Source organism: Triticum aestivum, chromosome 2B (assembly GCF_018294505.1).
Source record: "Triticum aestivum cultivar Chinese Spring chromosome 2B, IWGSC CS RefSeq v2.1, whole genome shotgun sequence".
NCBI lineage: Eukaryota > Viridiplantae > Streptophyta > Magnoliopsida > Poales > Poaceae > Triticum > Triticum aestivum.
Genome location: NC_057798.1, coordinates 485,280,097 through 485,297,246, shown reverse-complemented (window position 1 = coordinate 485,297,246; position 17,150 = coordinate 485,280,097). Strand labels below are relative to the sequence as shown.

General features: G+C 47.2%; 1 pseudogene; it reads right to left on the bottom strand.

Moving 5' to 3' along the window:
- Positions 1-2,171: 2,171 nt before the first annotated feature.
- On the bottom strand, positions 2,172-3,381 carry LOC123039263 (uncharacterized; annotated as a pseudogene).
- Positions 3,382-17,150: the final 13,769 nt, after the last annotated feature.

Here is a 17,150-nt window from a genome sequence, read left to right as displayed (position 1 = left end):
TAAACCCTAGCGCCTCCGGGGGAAAGTGCATCTCGTGGCTTATACGTATCGCGATGCAAGTTCTTGTATCTTTGACAGACTACCTACATACAACAATGAATAATCACATGAATTACCTATGGTGCATTCAAATACCTTTATTGTTTTATCAAACACCAGATCTTATGGCTGCTATAGCACCGCGACTTTAGCTTGATTGGTTTGTGAAGTGATACCCCGACTGCAGTGGTAGCTTTAAATTAATTCAACTTAGTCAGACGCGCATTAACTCGGGTATATTCCTACACGTTAGCCACTTATCTGTATCCTAGTTTGCAGGGCATAGCATGCTCCATCTAGATGGATCAAGTACTGGCCTAGATTGTTGCAAGGTCATTTCATATAGCCAAATCAAAACCGACCAGGTTCACATATACAGCTACGGAATCCCCGGGTAATGTTTTTTCCATTATCCCAAAATTAATATGTCCAATAGAAAAGGGGAAAAGTCATATCGGTTGAACAATCTCGTACGGACGCGCACAAAATAGTCCTAGCTCTGTATACTCGACTCCTGTCTCTAGTTCTTGTCCTCTTGCTTTACCCGGAAAGTCGTAGCGCACACAAGTCTATCTACCTTTTCAACTTCAGCTTCAAGTTGCCCACGCATGCGCACACATGCAAACCATTGACTTGCGCAAGGAGAGATTCCAAGTTACACCGCGTGCTTATGTAAGAACCTCTCTTGTTAGACCATCTCTAATGCCGACTCTCAAATTGTTCGTATACAACTCAGACCATACGGTTCAGATCCCGGAAGCCATCCAACACGGTCCTTTATCGGTTTGTTCGACGGTCTGGATAGACTTTTTCCCCCGCAAACTAGAGACAATGGAGGAGGGGGTGCGGTTTGCGGGCATCCGAACCACTGCCACAGTCGCCCCTGACTACCATGCTACTGGTGCCTCGCAGCATCCGTGCGTACTCTTTTTTAAGCGGAGGCAAAAGATTTGCCTCATCAATTAAATAAGAGAGAATAGAGTTTGTTTGTTACAAGCAACTCGATTACACGACATGGGAATTACTCTAGCGAAATTATGGACCCTAGTTTTTTTTTGCACCGGCGAGGATCCAGAGGCTAGCCTCGGTCGTGATGGAGGCAAGCAATATAGTCGGTGGTGCGCTCTTCTACTTGAAAATCCGTGCATTTCGCTCGTTTCAAATGGTCCATGAGACAAGCATGGTGAGGGATGCCTTTGCTTGCCTGAATGGTGTGGTGCTATCGCAAGTACTTGCCCACCAAACTTCAACCGAGTCGAACAAGGGCCAAGCGTTTGTGTCGAGTCTGATAATTTGGTATTTGTCAATAACCAAAGACCATAGCCTTCTGATGTAGCGGCACATGAAGAAGAGGTGAGTCCCGCATTCTTGCGCCCTCTTGCAAAGAGGGCAAAGACCACAATTTAGCCATCCACGCTTTGTTAATTTATTGACGGTTCAAATTCTATCTTGTAGAGCCAACCAAGCAAAGAACTTACTTTTGGAGAAACCCAGACCTTACAAACCATTCTATCAATGGGTGAGAGAATCATCCCTAGGAATTGTGCCCAAGCATCCGTGCATACTCTTAACTCTTTGTTTTGCCTAACTGGGAAAGAGTATCGCTCGCTTCCTTTAGTTTTTTTCTTTGCTTAGTTGTACTATAGCAGAATAGCAGTAATGTCTGGGAAAATGCTGATCCCGAGCTCATCTGCTCCCAATTAAAAAGTAAATTCTAATTAAATAGAAAACAAATCAAAAGACATGAAATTTTTGTACATCAAAAGACACCGACTCTTCTAGGTGCTTCCAAATTTTCATGCTGATATAAAGTTAGATGAGCTTGGTACAGAAAATAAGTTGGAGCCTAGCTCCTTCGAAGTCTGTCTCGTCAATTTTTGCTAGCACCTTCAAAAGTTGAGCATCTTGGACATTTTTGCTATTCTTCAATTACTGTTCATGAGCAAGGGAGATGCAACTGGGCACCCAAACGGCACTCCCGAGTAGAAACAAAATAATCCGGTAGCTACGATCTTCGGAGACCAGGCTATAAGTCATGATCAATCATTGGATTTTTTTTTAAAAGATCCAGCATCGCTGGCATTCATCGATGATAGCAGAGAGCAATGGAAAATAAAAAGGTGATGAAGGTCCTAGGACCAGAAGATCCGAAGATCAAAGAAAAAGAAAAACAACAGCCCTAGTAGCTGCAACACAACACCCCAAACAAACCACACTAGACAATGCAGCTCCGACTCTGACGATGAACTATGAAGAAACTAGGCAAGGTTGGCGTCCCGGAGGATCACCGAACAAACAACCTGTCACGCGTCATCGTATACCGCCTGGCCCCGCCACCGCGGCTTCGACTTCACAGCAACAAGCAGTCGAGGCAACCCATAGACACGTCGGAGAAGAAGAGCCGACTACCACGACCAATACCATGCCTCTGATGTTGCTCATCACCATCATCGTTGCCATAGAAGCCAACGTGCACGTCCAGTCATAGGAAGCACTAGAGGGATCAAGAGCCTCAAGACGGCGCCCTAAAGAGGGGAACGACGTTGAAGACGACGTCACCGCCCGACCCTGCAGCAGGATCTAGGCTTTCACCCGAAGAACTTGATCCAGGAGTATAGGCTGTGAAGAATCTCGACGACGCCTCCAAGGAGGATAGTGACGCCCACGGGCGCCGTTGCCGCTGGCCGGCCAGCACCGGCCAAGCTTTCACCCGGTGCAGCCACTCCCACGCACAAAGCCAAGGTTGACCCGTACCTCCACTGGACCGTGCACATCCCCCACCCAGCGAGCACGCCACCGCTGTGCAGGGCCACCAGCTAGCCTCCTCGACGACGGGCCTGTAGAGACCAGATCGGGTCCTGCACCCCGCATCCAACCACGGATGCAGCCTTCCTGCTCCATCAAGTGACAACCGAGCACCACCAGCAGCCGGCAGTGCCCCTCCTGGGCGCCGGCCAAGGCCGACAAGTACAAGCCATGGTCGGCCCGCCCGCAACTACCGCAGCCGCAGCCTCAGACCTCTCCCACTACGCGCCGCAACCAGCCTCTGACTTGGACAGGCCCAGATCTGGCCGGCCTGTCCACAACCGCACGCCATCGCCTCCAAAAACGAGCCCCAGCATGCTCGTCAGATCGGCAGTCATCCGCTACACTCTAGGCTATCAGCTAGCCGGATCCGCCACACCGGCGCGAAGGATGCTCGCTGCAGCAGCAGGCCGTGCGCGCAGCCCCAGACCTCTACTCCGCCTCGCACACCGGCGACTGCGCCAGATCCGCGCAGCCTCGAGTCATCCCCATGCGCCCAAGCCAGATCCGCGCAGCCCCGCTCCTGAAGCGGGCCATGGCGCAAGCACCTCGCGAGCGCGCCCCACTCGCGCTCCTCCGTGCACCTCGCCTCGCCGAGCTCCAGTCCCCGCCAGATCGGGACGCCCGCGCGCCGCTCGATCCTTTGCGGAAGTGACCGACGGCCCCCCCGTCGCCTACACTGTCTGGGCTTTGCCCTGCTGCGTACACTGGCGGCGGCGAGGGGAGCAGCTTCGGTGGGTGGCCTCCCAGCGGCGGGCTGGATTTTGCTCTCCCGAGCCGCCCGCGGGATCGGCGCGAGAGAGCGGCCTTGTTCAATCATTGGAATTATTATGTTATTGTTTTAGTCAAAGCAAAAACTACTTAGGCCAACTCCACCGCGCGACCCCATCCTGTCCGACCCCGTCCGTTTGGGGTAAAATGGACAAACCAGGCGGCCCAGCGCGCGGGAGCAAACGGACTTTTGTCCGTTTTGTGTCCGCTTTCGACCTATCCGCGGCCCAAGTTTGCGCCGCTTTGGGGTGAAACGGACACCACGCGGACGCGCCGGCCGTCTGCGCGTGTCCTCCCCTGGCCCGCCCGTCGGTGGCACAGGACGGGCCATTTTCTATCCGGCCCCCTCCCTTCCTCCGGCCACACCCTACTCCACTCTTCTCCACTCTTCCCCACTCTTCCCCTCGTCGCTGCCGCTGCCATTGCAGCCGTGCAGCTCGGGCGCGCGCTCGCCCAGCCCCTTCCCCTCGGCGCTGCCGAGCTACCCAACCACGACCATCTGGTTTGCGCACCCGCCAGCCGGATTTGGGGCGGATCCGGTCGGTATTGAGCTCGCCCGGCTGTGGGAGGCCGGGTCGCGCCATGGACTGGTCGGGCACCTCGCCGGAAGGACCTCGCAGGTCCGCAAGGCCACATGCAGGCAGTGGCTCGTCCTCTAGCCGCTCGGATCTGCACCGTTGGTGGTCCGCCGGCAGATACACGAATGACGGCCGGCCGGGCTCGGTGCTTGCCCAAAAGCTCGCCGGCGCACCGTTGCCCCTCATCAAGTGCGACCATTGCCCAAGGATGGTCGTGCGTCGCGTGTCTACAACGCCGGAACATCCCGGATGGATGTTCATCAAGTGCTTAAACGATGGGGTATGTGCTCTTTTTAGCTTCGGTTTGTGCTCTCGGATTAGACTAGTTGTGCTAACTTTAATTTTTATTGTGTAGAATGGATGCAAGTTTTGGTATTTGGAAGAAGAGTACATCGATATATTGATAGAGCGAAATTTAGTACATGTTCGTGCACTTTTAACTAGCCTAGAGGCTGTAGATGAGACAAGTGCACTTGTTGCTAGATTAGAGGCTAGGCACAATACTACGTGTGAGGAAGCAACATCGACTTCTGGCTTGAAGAAGAAAGGAGGGTGCAACGTCGAGCCTCCTCCACAGATCAACAATGAGTGCATCGAGAAGGCCCTAACCCAACTCAAGGGAGCAGTTATGAAAGTTGTGTATCTTCTCAAATGTATTCTTGTGGTTTTTGTTTTTTTGGCCTTGCTTTATTAGTCAAAATGTGATGATGTATTGCCATGTATCAAAAATGAATGATGAAAAAAAGTTAAGGACTTGCAAAGAAATGTGCATGTGGACAAGATGCGGTCGGGATGCGGCCGCGCACTGGGCGCAAGGCCACCGCATCCCGGAAACTGACCGGACACGACCCCATTGCCCATCCAAACGGACAAAATCCGGATAAAACAGACGTCCGTCCGGGTGGCGCGGTGGAGTTGGCTTTTTTTTTGCGGAAAAACTTCCAATCTATTCATCTTCAATCATGACAGTACAACGAATACCAGAAATAAAAATTACATCCAGATTCGTAGACCACCTAGCGACGACTACAAGCACCGAAGCGAGCCGAAGGCGCGCCGCCGTCATCGCCCCTCCATCGCCGGAGCCGGGCACAACTTGTTGTAGTAGACAGTCGGGAAATCGTCGTGCTAAGGCCCCATAGGACCAGCACCCCAGAACAGCAACCGCCGCCGATAAAAAATAACGTAGATCGGAAGGATCCAACCCGAAGACACACGAACGTAGACGAACAACGACGAGATCCGAGCAAATCCACCAAAGATAGATCTGCCGGAGACACACCTCCACACGCCCACCAATAATGCTAGACGCACCGCTGGAACGGGGGCTAGGCGAGGAGACCTTTATTCCATCTTCAGGGAGCCGCCGCCGTCTCGCCTTTCTGAATAGGACACAAACCCTAACAAGATTGAAAAAAAGGACTAAAAACGAAGCCCTCTCGCCGGCCCTTGCCAGGATCCACCGCGCCACCATAGCCCTAGGGCCATCGGAGACGAGGCGGACCTGCGCCGGCCGGCGAGAGGCACGAAATATAACTTTCTTTCTTGGAGTTGGCCTTAATCAAAGAGTAAACCGGAGGAAGGTGCAGCTTGAGCTAGCAGCCTTGGTTGAGTAGAGTCTTCGAGTGTAGTCCGTGCTGCATGGACGGAAGTAGGAGTAGTACGGAACTATGGAAGTGGCCGATCCGGCTAGAGAGGGAGCTAGATGCACTGAATGATCCCCAATACGTAAATCATTTGGAAGCGAGGGTCAAAGGACCTTCTGCTAGCTATAATTGAGAACGTACGGACCAGTGGGGGCTACCCGGGCAGCTAGGCTGTCGTAAAATTACGCACGCCGTGTCTATTGGGCTATATTGCGCGTCCACTATAGCTCACGTGTCGCGGCACGTGTTTCACCTTTTTCTTAGTTTTGTTCTCGGAAAACAATATTTTTATTCAATTTTGAGAGCCTATATACACTACCTCCTCAGCATATATAATGAGATCAGCGTAAACAATAGAGCATATAAGTAGCGTGCTTGAACTTCGTGATGGGTTGATATGCCGCACCTTACTTTTGTCTTGCAACCCAGCTATTGTTGCTAGGGCATCTCCAACGGGCACATGCAAATTTTTTCCTGCGTCGATAGACGGATAAAGGGAAATCAGTCCGCAGACATGGATGTAGGACACAGTTATCCAATACTGTCCGCATACATTTCAACAATTTTTTGAACCAATCAGATGAAATTAGTCCAAACATGGCGGATTTCAGATGAACCCAACGAGATTCATTATATTTTGGATATCTTTTTTAACTAAGAGCAACTCCAATGCGCCAACCCAAACGGACGGCGATTTTGTTCGCTTTTTTATCCGTTTGGGTCGGGCGCCCGCTCGATGTCCGTCCCGTTTTAGATTTGGATCGACAACGCATCCAACGCATCGACCCATATTTGCCGGCGTGGCCGGCTGGCCGCCGTTTTTCAACAAATATGCACCTATTTTGCATAGTTTCACAACCAAATAAAAATAGCATAGTTTCACAACCAAACTAAATTTAGCATAGTTTTACAAGCTGAATAAAAATTAAATTGTCTCAAATACATTTGAAAAAAAATACATCTGTTGCTTGCCAACATGAGCCCACATATACTCAACCAAATTATTTTGCAGTTGCATGTGAGTTTCCCAATCACGCATTTCATGATGAACTTGGGAGAACTGTGGAAACATTGTCACTCCTCCTCCATGCTCAGGCACAACATTCTCACCCTGAAACTGAGACCCTTGATAGCAGATACGTTCTAGGCGCTCATCCTATACGATCATATTGTGCATGACCACCAGTCATCACCTCCCACAACTTGTTGGTGCTCCAAGTTCAAGCAGGATACCGAACGATGCCCCATCGAGATTGCAGAACACCAAAGGCACGCTCGACGTCCTTCCTAGCACTCTCTTGCTCTTGGCCAAATCTTTTCCTCTTCTCTCCGATAGGGTTGGGGATTGTCTTCACAATAGTGGTCCACTAATGATAGATAAGTCACCTAGGTAGTATCCTTTGGCATAGTTGTGGCCGTTGATGGTAACATTCACCGCCGGGCTGTTTCCTTCGGCAAGCCTTGCAAACACTGACGAGCGTTGAAGCACGTTGATATCATTGTGCGGTCCGGCCATGCCGAAGAAAGAGTGCCAGATCCAGAGATCTTGTGAGGCCACGACCTCGAGTATGATAGTGCAAGCCCTGACAATGCCCTTATACTGCCCTTGCCAAGCAGAAGGGCAGTTCTTTCACTCCTAGTGCATGCAGTCTATGCTGCCAAGCAACCCTGGGAAGCCCCTGCTGGTATTCATCACCAACAAGCGGGTTGTATCTTGAGCAGTCGGCTCTCTCAAGTACTCAGGGCCAAACACAACAATCACGGCCTTGTAGAATTTGTACATAGAGTCTAGGCATGTAGACTCGCTCATACAGACGTACTCATCATTGAGATCAACGGGCACTCCGTAGCAAGCATCTAGATGGCTACAGTGCATTTCTGATAAGATGAGAAGCCAATCTTTCCAATGGCATCCTCTTTGCACTCAAAATAATTATCATATTCGACCACCCCCTCTCTAATACGGTTGAAAAGATGCCTACCCATACGGAAATGCCGCCAGAATTTCTGATGTTTGAACAGCGGGTTGGTTGTGTCAATGTAGTCCTTCGAAAGAAGGAAATGGCCGCTCTCTCAGTTGCGATTCAACGCCTGAAGGTGCCCTTGGATCGAGTCCCGGAACAACGGCCGCTGCCTATTAAGGTGGTCATGGACCAACACGGCAGCCAGGATCTCCTCCTCATCATCGGAGAGGAATCAGCGGAGTTGCATAGGAAATTGTGGAAAAGGAACTCGTTGGAGGAGTCCATTTTGTACCTTGGCAAACTGTCGAATAGCTTGCGGGCATGGACGAAGATGTTGGCCGGTGAAGAGACGTGCGCCTCCCTTGGACTAGGTGGTTGGCTTGTGGCGTCCGACGAGCTTGCCGGTGTCAGGACAACAGGTGGTGTCGGACGAAGGAGCTGGCCGGGGCGGTGAGGCGGCTTCCTGCTCATGGCGACGTCGAAGCTTCGATGCTCCAATGGCGAGGCGGTGGTGGCGGCAATGTGGGAGGTGGTGGCGTTGGGGCGAGGCGGTGGTGGCGGTGACGGGGTGCTGGCAGAGGCACCGGAAATGGGCGGCGACGGCGACAGGGCGGGACGGGGCGGTGAAGGAAATATGCCCTAGAGGCAATAATAAAGTTATTATTTATTTCCTTATTTCATGATAAATGTTTATTATTCATGCTAGAATTGTATTAACCGGAAACATGATACATGTGTGAATACATAGACAAACATATAGTCACTAGTATGCTTCTACTTGACTAGCTCATTAATCAAAGATGGTTATGTTTCCTAACCATAGACATGTGTTGTTATTTGATTAATGGGATCACATCATTAGGAGAATGATGTGATTAACATGACCCATTCCGTTAGCCTAGCACTTGATCGTTTAGTATGTTGCTATTGCTTTCTTCATGACTTATACATGCTCCTGTAACTATGAGATTATGCAACTCCCGTTTACCGGAGGAACACTTTGGGTACTACCAAACGTCACAACGTAACTGGGTGATTATAAAGGAGTACTACAGGTGTCTCCAAAGGTACATGTTGAGTTGGCGTATTTCGAGATTAGGTTTTGTCACTCCGATTGTCGGAGAGGTATCTCTGGGACCTCTCGGTAATGCACATCACTATAAGCCTTGCAAGCAATGTGACCAATGAGTTGGTTACGGGATGATGCATTACGTAACGAGTAAAGAGACTTGCCGGTAACGAGATTGAACTAGGTATTGGATACCGACGATCAAATCTCGGGCAAGTAACATACCGATGACAAAGGGAACAACGTATGTTGTTATGCGGTTTGACCGATAAAGATCTTCGTAGAATATGTAGGAGCCAATATGGGCATCCAGGTTCCGCTATTGGTTATTGACCAAGAATAGTTCTAGGTCATGTCTACATAGTTCTCGAACCCGTAGGGTCCGCACGCTTAAGGTTTCGATGACAGTTATATTATGAGTTTATGATTTTTGATGTACCGAAGGAGTTCGGAGTCCCGGATGAGATCGGTGACATGACGAGGAGTCCCAAAATGGTCGAGACGTAAAGATTGATATATTGGACGACTATATTCGGAGTTCGGAAAGGTTCCGAGTGATTCGGGTATTTTTCGGAGTACTAGAGAGTTACGGGAATTCGCCGGGGAGTATATGGGCCTTATTGGGCCATACGGGAATAGAGGAGAGAGGCCAAAAGGAAGGAGGCCTGCGCCCCACCCCTCTGATCCGAATTGGACAAGGGGCGCAGCCCCCCTTTCCTTCTTCCTCTCCCCCTCTTTCCCCTTCTCCTACTCCAACAAGGGAGGTGGAATCCTACTAGGACTAGGGAGTCCTAGTAGGACTCCACACTTGGCGCGCCCCCTCCTAGGGCCGGCCTCCTCCCCCCTTGCTCCTTTATATACGGGGGCAGGGGGCACCCCATAACACACAAGTTGATCTACGGATCGTTCCTTAGCCGTGTGCGGTGCCCCCTTCCACCATATTCCACCTCGGTCATATCGTCGCGGAGTTTAGGCGAAGCCCTGCGCCGGTAGAGCATCATCATCGTCACCACGCTGTCGTGCTGACGGAACTCATCCCCGAAGCTTTGCTGGATCGGAGCCCAGGGATCATCATCGAGCTGAACGTGTGCTGAACTCGGAGGTGCCGTACGTTCGGTACTTGGATCGGTCGGATTGTGAAGACGTACGACTACATCAACCGCGTTGTCATAACGCTTCCGCTTACGGTCTACGAGGGTACGTGGACAACACTCTCCCCTCTCGTTGCTATGCCATCACCATGATCTTCCGTGTGCGTAGGAAATTTTTGAAATTACTACGTTCCCCAACAGTGGTATCAGAGCCTAGGTTTTATGCGTTGATGTTATATGCACGAGTAGAACACAAGTGAGTTGTGGGCGATACAAGTCATACTGCTTACCAGCATGTCATACTTTGGTTCGGCGGTATTGTGAGATGAAGCGGCCCGGACCGACATTACGCGTACGCTTACGCGAGACTGGTTTCACCGTTATGAGCACTTGTGCTTAAAGGTGGCTGGCGGTGTCTGTCTCTCTCACTTTAGCTGAATCGAGTGTGGCTACGCTTGGTCCTTGCGAAGGTTAAAACAGCACTAACTTGACGAACTATCGTTGTGGTTTTGATGCGTAGGTAAGAACGGTTCTTGCTCAGCCCATAGCAGCCACGTAAAACTTGCAACAACAAAGTAGAGGACGTCTAACTTGTTTTTGCAGGGCATGTTGTGATTTGATATGGTCAAGACATGATGCTATATTTTGTTGTATGAGATGATCATGTTTTGTAACCGAGTTATCGGCAACTGGCAGGAGCCATATGGTTGTCGCTTTATTGTATGAAATGCAAACGCCCTATAATTGCTTTACTTTATCACTAAGCGGTAGCGATAGTCGTAGAAGCAATAGATGGCGTAACGACAACGGTGCTACAATGGAGATCAAGGTGTTGCGCCGGTGACGATGGTGATCACGACGGTGCTTCGAAGATGGAGATCACAAGCACAAGATGATGATGGCCATATCATAGCACTTATATTGATTGCATGTGATGTTTATCCTTTATGCATCTTATCTTGCTTTGATTGACGGTAGCATTTTAAGATGATCTCTCACTAATTATCAAGAAGTGTTCTCCCTGAGTATGCACCGTTGCGAAAGTTCTTCGTGCTGAGACACCACGTGATGATTGATAGGCTCTACGTTTAAATACAACAGGTGCAAAACAGTTGCACACGCGGAATACTCGGGTTAAACTTGACGAGCCTAGCATATACAGATATGGCCTCGGAACACGGAGACCGAAAGGTCGAGCGTGAATCATATAGTAGATATGATCAACATATTGATGTTCACCATTGAAACTACTCCATCTCACGTGACGATCGGACATGGTGTAGTTGATATGGATCACATAATCACTTAGAGGATTAGAGGGATGTCTATCTAAGTGGGAGTTCTTAAGTAATATGATTAATTGAACTTAAATTTATCATGAACTTAGTCCTGGTAGTATTTTGCAAATTATGTTGTAGATCAATAGCTTGCATTGTTGCTTTCATATGTTTATTTTGATATGTTCCTAAAGAAAATTGTGTTGAAAGATGTTAGTAGCAATGATGCGGATTGGATCCGTGATCTGAGGTTTATCCTCATTGCTGCACAGAAGAATTATGTCCTTAATGCACCGCTAGGTGACAAACCTATTGCAGGAGCAGATGCAGATGTTATGAACGTTTGGCTAGCTCAATATGATGACTATTTAATAGTTTAGTGCACCATGCTTAACGGCTTAGAATCAGGACTTCAAAGACGTTTTGAACGTCATGGACCATATGAGATGTTCCAGTACTTGAAGTTAATATTTCAAGCAAATACCCGAGCTGAGAGATATGAAGTCTCCAACAAGTTCTATGGCTAAAAGATGGAGGAGAATCGCTCAACTAGTGAGCATGTGCTCAGATTGTCTGGTACTACAATCGCTTGAATCGAGTGGGAGTTAATCTTCCAGATAAGATAGTGATTGACAGAATTCTCTAGTCACCATCACCAAGTTAGTAGAACTTTGTGATGAACTATAGTATGCAAGGGATGACGAAAACGATTCCCGAGCTCTTCGTGATGCTGAAATCGACGAAGGTAGAAATCAAGAAAGAGCATCAAGTGTTGATGATTGACAAGACCACTAGTTTCAAGAAAAGGGCAAAGGGAAAGAAAGGGAACTTCAAGCAGAATGGCAAGAAAGTTATCACTCCCGTGAAGAAGACCAAAGCTGGACCAAAGCCTGAAACTGAGTGCTTACACTGCAAAGGAAATGGTCACTGGAAGCGGAAATGCCCTGAATATTTGGTGGATAAGAAGGATGGCAAAGTGAACAAGGGTATATTTGATATATAGGTTATTGATGTGTGCCTTACTAGTGTTTATAGTAGCCCCTGAGTATTTGATACTTGTTCGGTTACTAAGATTAGTAACTCGAAACAGGAGTTACAGAATAAACAGAAACTAGTTGAGGGTGAAGTGACGATGTGTGTTGGAAGTGGTTCCAAGATTGATATGATCATCATCGCACACTCCCTATACTTTCGAGATTAGTGTTGAACCTAAATAAATGTTATTTGGTGTTTGCGTTGAGCATGAATATGATTTGATCATGTTTATTGCAATATGCTTATTCATTTAAAATCAGAGAATAATTGTTGTTCTGTTTAAATGAATAAAACCTTTGATGGTCATACACCCAATGAAAATAGTTTGTTGGATCTCGATCGTAGTGATACATATATTCATAATATTGATGACAAAAGATGCAAAGTTGATAATGATAGTGCAACTTATTTGTGGCACTGCCGTTTGGGTCATATCGGTGTAAAGCGCATGAAGAAACTCCATAAAGATGGATTTTCGGAATCACTTGGTTATGAATCATTTGATGCTTGCGAACCGTGCCTTTTGGGCAAGATGACTAAAAACTCCATTCTCCGGAACAATGGAACAAGCTACTGACTTATTGGAAATAATACATACCGATGTACGCGATCCAATGAGTGTTGATGCTCGTGGCAAGTATCGTTATTTTCTTACCTTCACAAGATGATTTGAGCAGATATGGGTATATCTACTTGATGAAACATAAGTCTGAAATAGTTGAAAGGTTCAAAGAATTTCAGAGTGAAGTGGAAAAATCATCGTAACAAGAAAATAAAGTTTCTGCGATCTGATCGCGGAGACGAATATTTGAGTTACGAGTTTGGTCTTCAATTAAAACAATGTGGAATAGTTTCACAGCTCACGCCACCTGGAACACCACAACGTTATGGTGTGTCCGAACGTCGTAACCGCACTTTATTGGATATGGTGCTATCTATGATGTCTCTTACTGATTTACCATTATCGTTTTGGGGTTATACATTAGAGACAGCTGCATTCACGTTAAAAGGGCACCATCTAAATCCGTTGAGACGACATCGTATGAACTATGGTTTAGAAGTAAACGTAAGCTGTCGTTTCTTAAAGTTTGGAGTTGCGATGCTTATATGAAAAAGGTTTTCAACCTGATAAGCTCGAACCCAAATCGGAGAAGTGCGTCTTCATAGAATACCCAAAGGAAACTGTTGGGTACTCCTTCTATCACAAATCCAAAGGCAAAACATTCATTGCTAAGAATGGATCCTTTCTAGAGAAGGAGTTTCTCTCGAAAGAAGTGAGTGGGAGGAAAGTAGAACTTGATGAGGTAACTGTACCTGCTCCCTCATTTGAAAGTAGTTCATCACAGAAATCTGTTCCTGTGACTACTACACCAATTAGTGAGGAAGTTAATGATGATGATCATGAAACTTCAGATTATGTTACTACAGAACCTCGTAGGTCTTACAGAGTAAGATCCGCACCAGAGTGGTACGGTAATCCTGTTCTGGAAGTTATGTTACTAGACCATGACGAACCTACGAACTATGAAGAAGCGATGGTGAGCCTAGATTCCGCAAAATGGCTTGAGGCCATGAGATCTGAGATAAGATCCATGTATGAAAATAAAGTATGGACTTTGATTGACTTGCCCAATGATCAGCGAGACATTGAGATTAAATGGATCTTCAAGAGGAAGACGGACGCTGATAGTGTTACTATCTACAAAGCTAGAATTGTCGCAAAAGGTTTTCAACAAGTTCAAGGTGTTGACTACAATGAGAGTTTTTCACTCGTATCTATGCTTAAGTTTGTCTGAATCATGTTAGCAATTGCCACATTTTATGAAATCTGGCAAATGGATAAACAAAACTGCATTCCTTAATGGTTTTCTTAAAGAAGAGTTGTATATGATGCAACCAGAAGGTTTTGTCAATCCTAAAGGTGCTAACAAATTGTGCAAGCTCCAGCGATCCATCTATGGACTGGTGCAAGCATCTCGGAGTTGGAATATATGCTTTGATGAGTTGATCAAAGAATATGGTTTTATACAGACTTTTGAAGAAGCCTGTATTTGCAAGAAAGTGAGTGGGAGCTCTGTAGCATTTCTAATATTATATGTGGATGACATATTGTTCATTGGAAATGATATGGAAATTCTGGATAGCATGAAAGGATACTTGAATAAGAGTTTTTCAAAGCAAGACCTCGGTGAAGCTGCTTACACATTGAGCATTAAGATCTATATAGATAGATCAAGACGCTTGATAAGATTTTTCAATGAGTACATACCTTGATAACTTTTTTGAAATAGTTCAAAATAAAACAGTCAAAGAAGGAGTTCTTGCCTGTGTTACAAGGTGTGAAGTTGAGTAAGACTCAAGAGCCGACCATTGCAGAAAATAAAAAGAGAATGAAAAGTTATTCCCTATGCCTCAGTCATAGGTTCTATAAAGTATGCTATGTTGTGAACCAGACCTATTGTATACCTTGCTCTATGTTTGGCAAAGGAATACAATTTTGATCTAATAAGTAGATCATTGGACATGGGTCAAGAATATCCTTGGTGAGGACTAAGGAGATGTTTCTCGATTATGGAGGTGATAAAAGAGCCCGTCGTTAAAATTACAACGATGCAAGCTTTTACACCAATCCAGATGACTCTAAGTCTCAATCTGGATACATATTGAAAGTGGGAGCAATTAGCTAGAGTAGCTCCGTGCAGAGCATTGTGGACATAGAATATTTGCGAAATACATACGGCTCTGAATATGACAGACCCGTTGACTAAGCTTCTCTCACGAGCAAAACATGATCACACCTTAGTACTCTTTTGGGTGTTAATCACATAGCGATGTGAACTAGATTATTGACTCTAGTAAACCCTTAGGGTGTTGATCACATGATGATGTGAACTATGGGTATTAATCACATGCAGATGTGAATATTAGTGTTAAATCAGATAGCGATGTGAACTAGATTATTGACTCTAGTGCAAGTGGGAGACTGAAGGAAATATGCCCTAGAGGCAATAATAAAGTTATTATTTATTTCCTTATTTCATGATAAATGTTTATTATTCATGCTAGAATTGTATTAACCGGAAATATGATACATGTGTGAATACATAGACAAACATATAGTCACTAGTATGCTTCTACTTGACTAGCTCATTAATCAAAGATGGTTATGTTTCCTAACCATAGACATGTGTTGTCATTTGATTAATGGGATCACATCATTAAGAGAATGATGTGATTGACATGACCCATTCCGTTAGCCTAGCACTTGATCATTTAGTATGTTGCTATTGCTTTCTTCATGACTTATACATGTTCCTGTAACTATGAGATTATGCAACTCCCGTTTACCGGAGGAACACTTTGGGTACTACCAAACGTCACAACGTAACTGGGTGATTATAAAGGAGTACTACAGGTGTCTTCGAAGGTACATGTTGAGTTGGCGTATTTCGATATTAGGTTTTGTCACTCCGATTGTCGGAGAGGAATCTCTGGGCCCTCTCGGTAATGCACATCACTATATGCCTTGCAAGCAATGTGACCAATGAGTTGGTTACGGGATGATGCATTACGTAACGAGTAAAGAGACTTGCCGGTAACGAGATTGAACTAGGTATTGGATACCGACGATCAAATCTCGGGCAAGTAACATATCGATGACAAAGGGAACAACGTATGTTGTTATGCGGTTTGACCGATAAAGATCTTCGTAGAATATGTAGGAGCCAATATGGGCATCCAGGTTCCGCTATTGGTTATTGACCAAGAATAGTTCTAGGTCATGTCTACATAGTTCTCGAATCCGTAGGGTCCGCACGCTTAAGGTTTCGATGACAGTTATATTATGAGTTTATAATTTTTGATGTACCGAAGGAGTTCGGAGTCCCGGATGAGATCGGGGACATGACGAGGAGTCTCGAAATGGTCGAGACGTAAAGATCGATATATTGGACGACTATATTCGGAGTTCGGAAAGGTTCCGAGTGATTCGGGTATTTTTCGGAGTACCAGAGAGTTACGGGAATTCGCCGGGGAGTATATGGGCCTTATTAGGCCATACGGGAATAGAGGAGAGAGGCCAAAAGGAAGGAGGCCTGCGCCCCCCCTCTGGTCCGAATTGGACAAGGGGCGCAGCCCCCCTTTCCTTCTTCCTCTCCCCCTCTTTCCCCTTCTCCTACTCCAACAAGGGAGGTGGAATCCTACTAGGACTAGGGATCCTAGTAGGACTCCACACTTGGCGCGCCCCCTCCTAGGGCCGGCCTCCTTCCCCCTTGCTCCTTTATATACGGGGGCAGGGGGCACCCCATAACACACAGGTTGATCTAGGATCGTTCCTTAGCCGTATGCGGTGCCCCCCTCCACCATATTCCACCTCGGTCATATCGTCGCGGAGTTTAGGCAAAGCCCTGCGCCGGTAGAGCATCATCATCGTCACCACGCCGTCGTGCTGACGGAACTCATCCCTGAAGCTTTGCTGGATCGGAGCCCGGGGATCGTCATCGAGCTGAACGTGTGCTGAACTCGGAGGTGCCGTACGTTTGGTACTTGGATCGGTCGGATCGTGAAGACGTACGACTACATCAACCGCGTTGTCATAACGCTTCCGCTTACGGTCTACGAGGGTACGTGGACAACACTCTCCCCTCTCGTTGCTATGCCATCACCATGATCTTCCGTGTGCGTAGGAAATTTTTGAAATTACTACGTTCCCCAACAGGCGGGGCGGGCTAGGGTTTGTCATCGATATGGGTGGAAGAGGATGGCCAATGTGACAGCGACTAGCAGGCCAGGGGGAGGAGTAGGCGTGCGTCGCGCGCATCGGCTTCATTTCCGCGCCGACACAAATCAGGCTCAAAATTGGGCCGGGAATGGGTC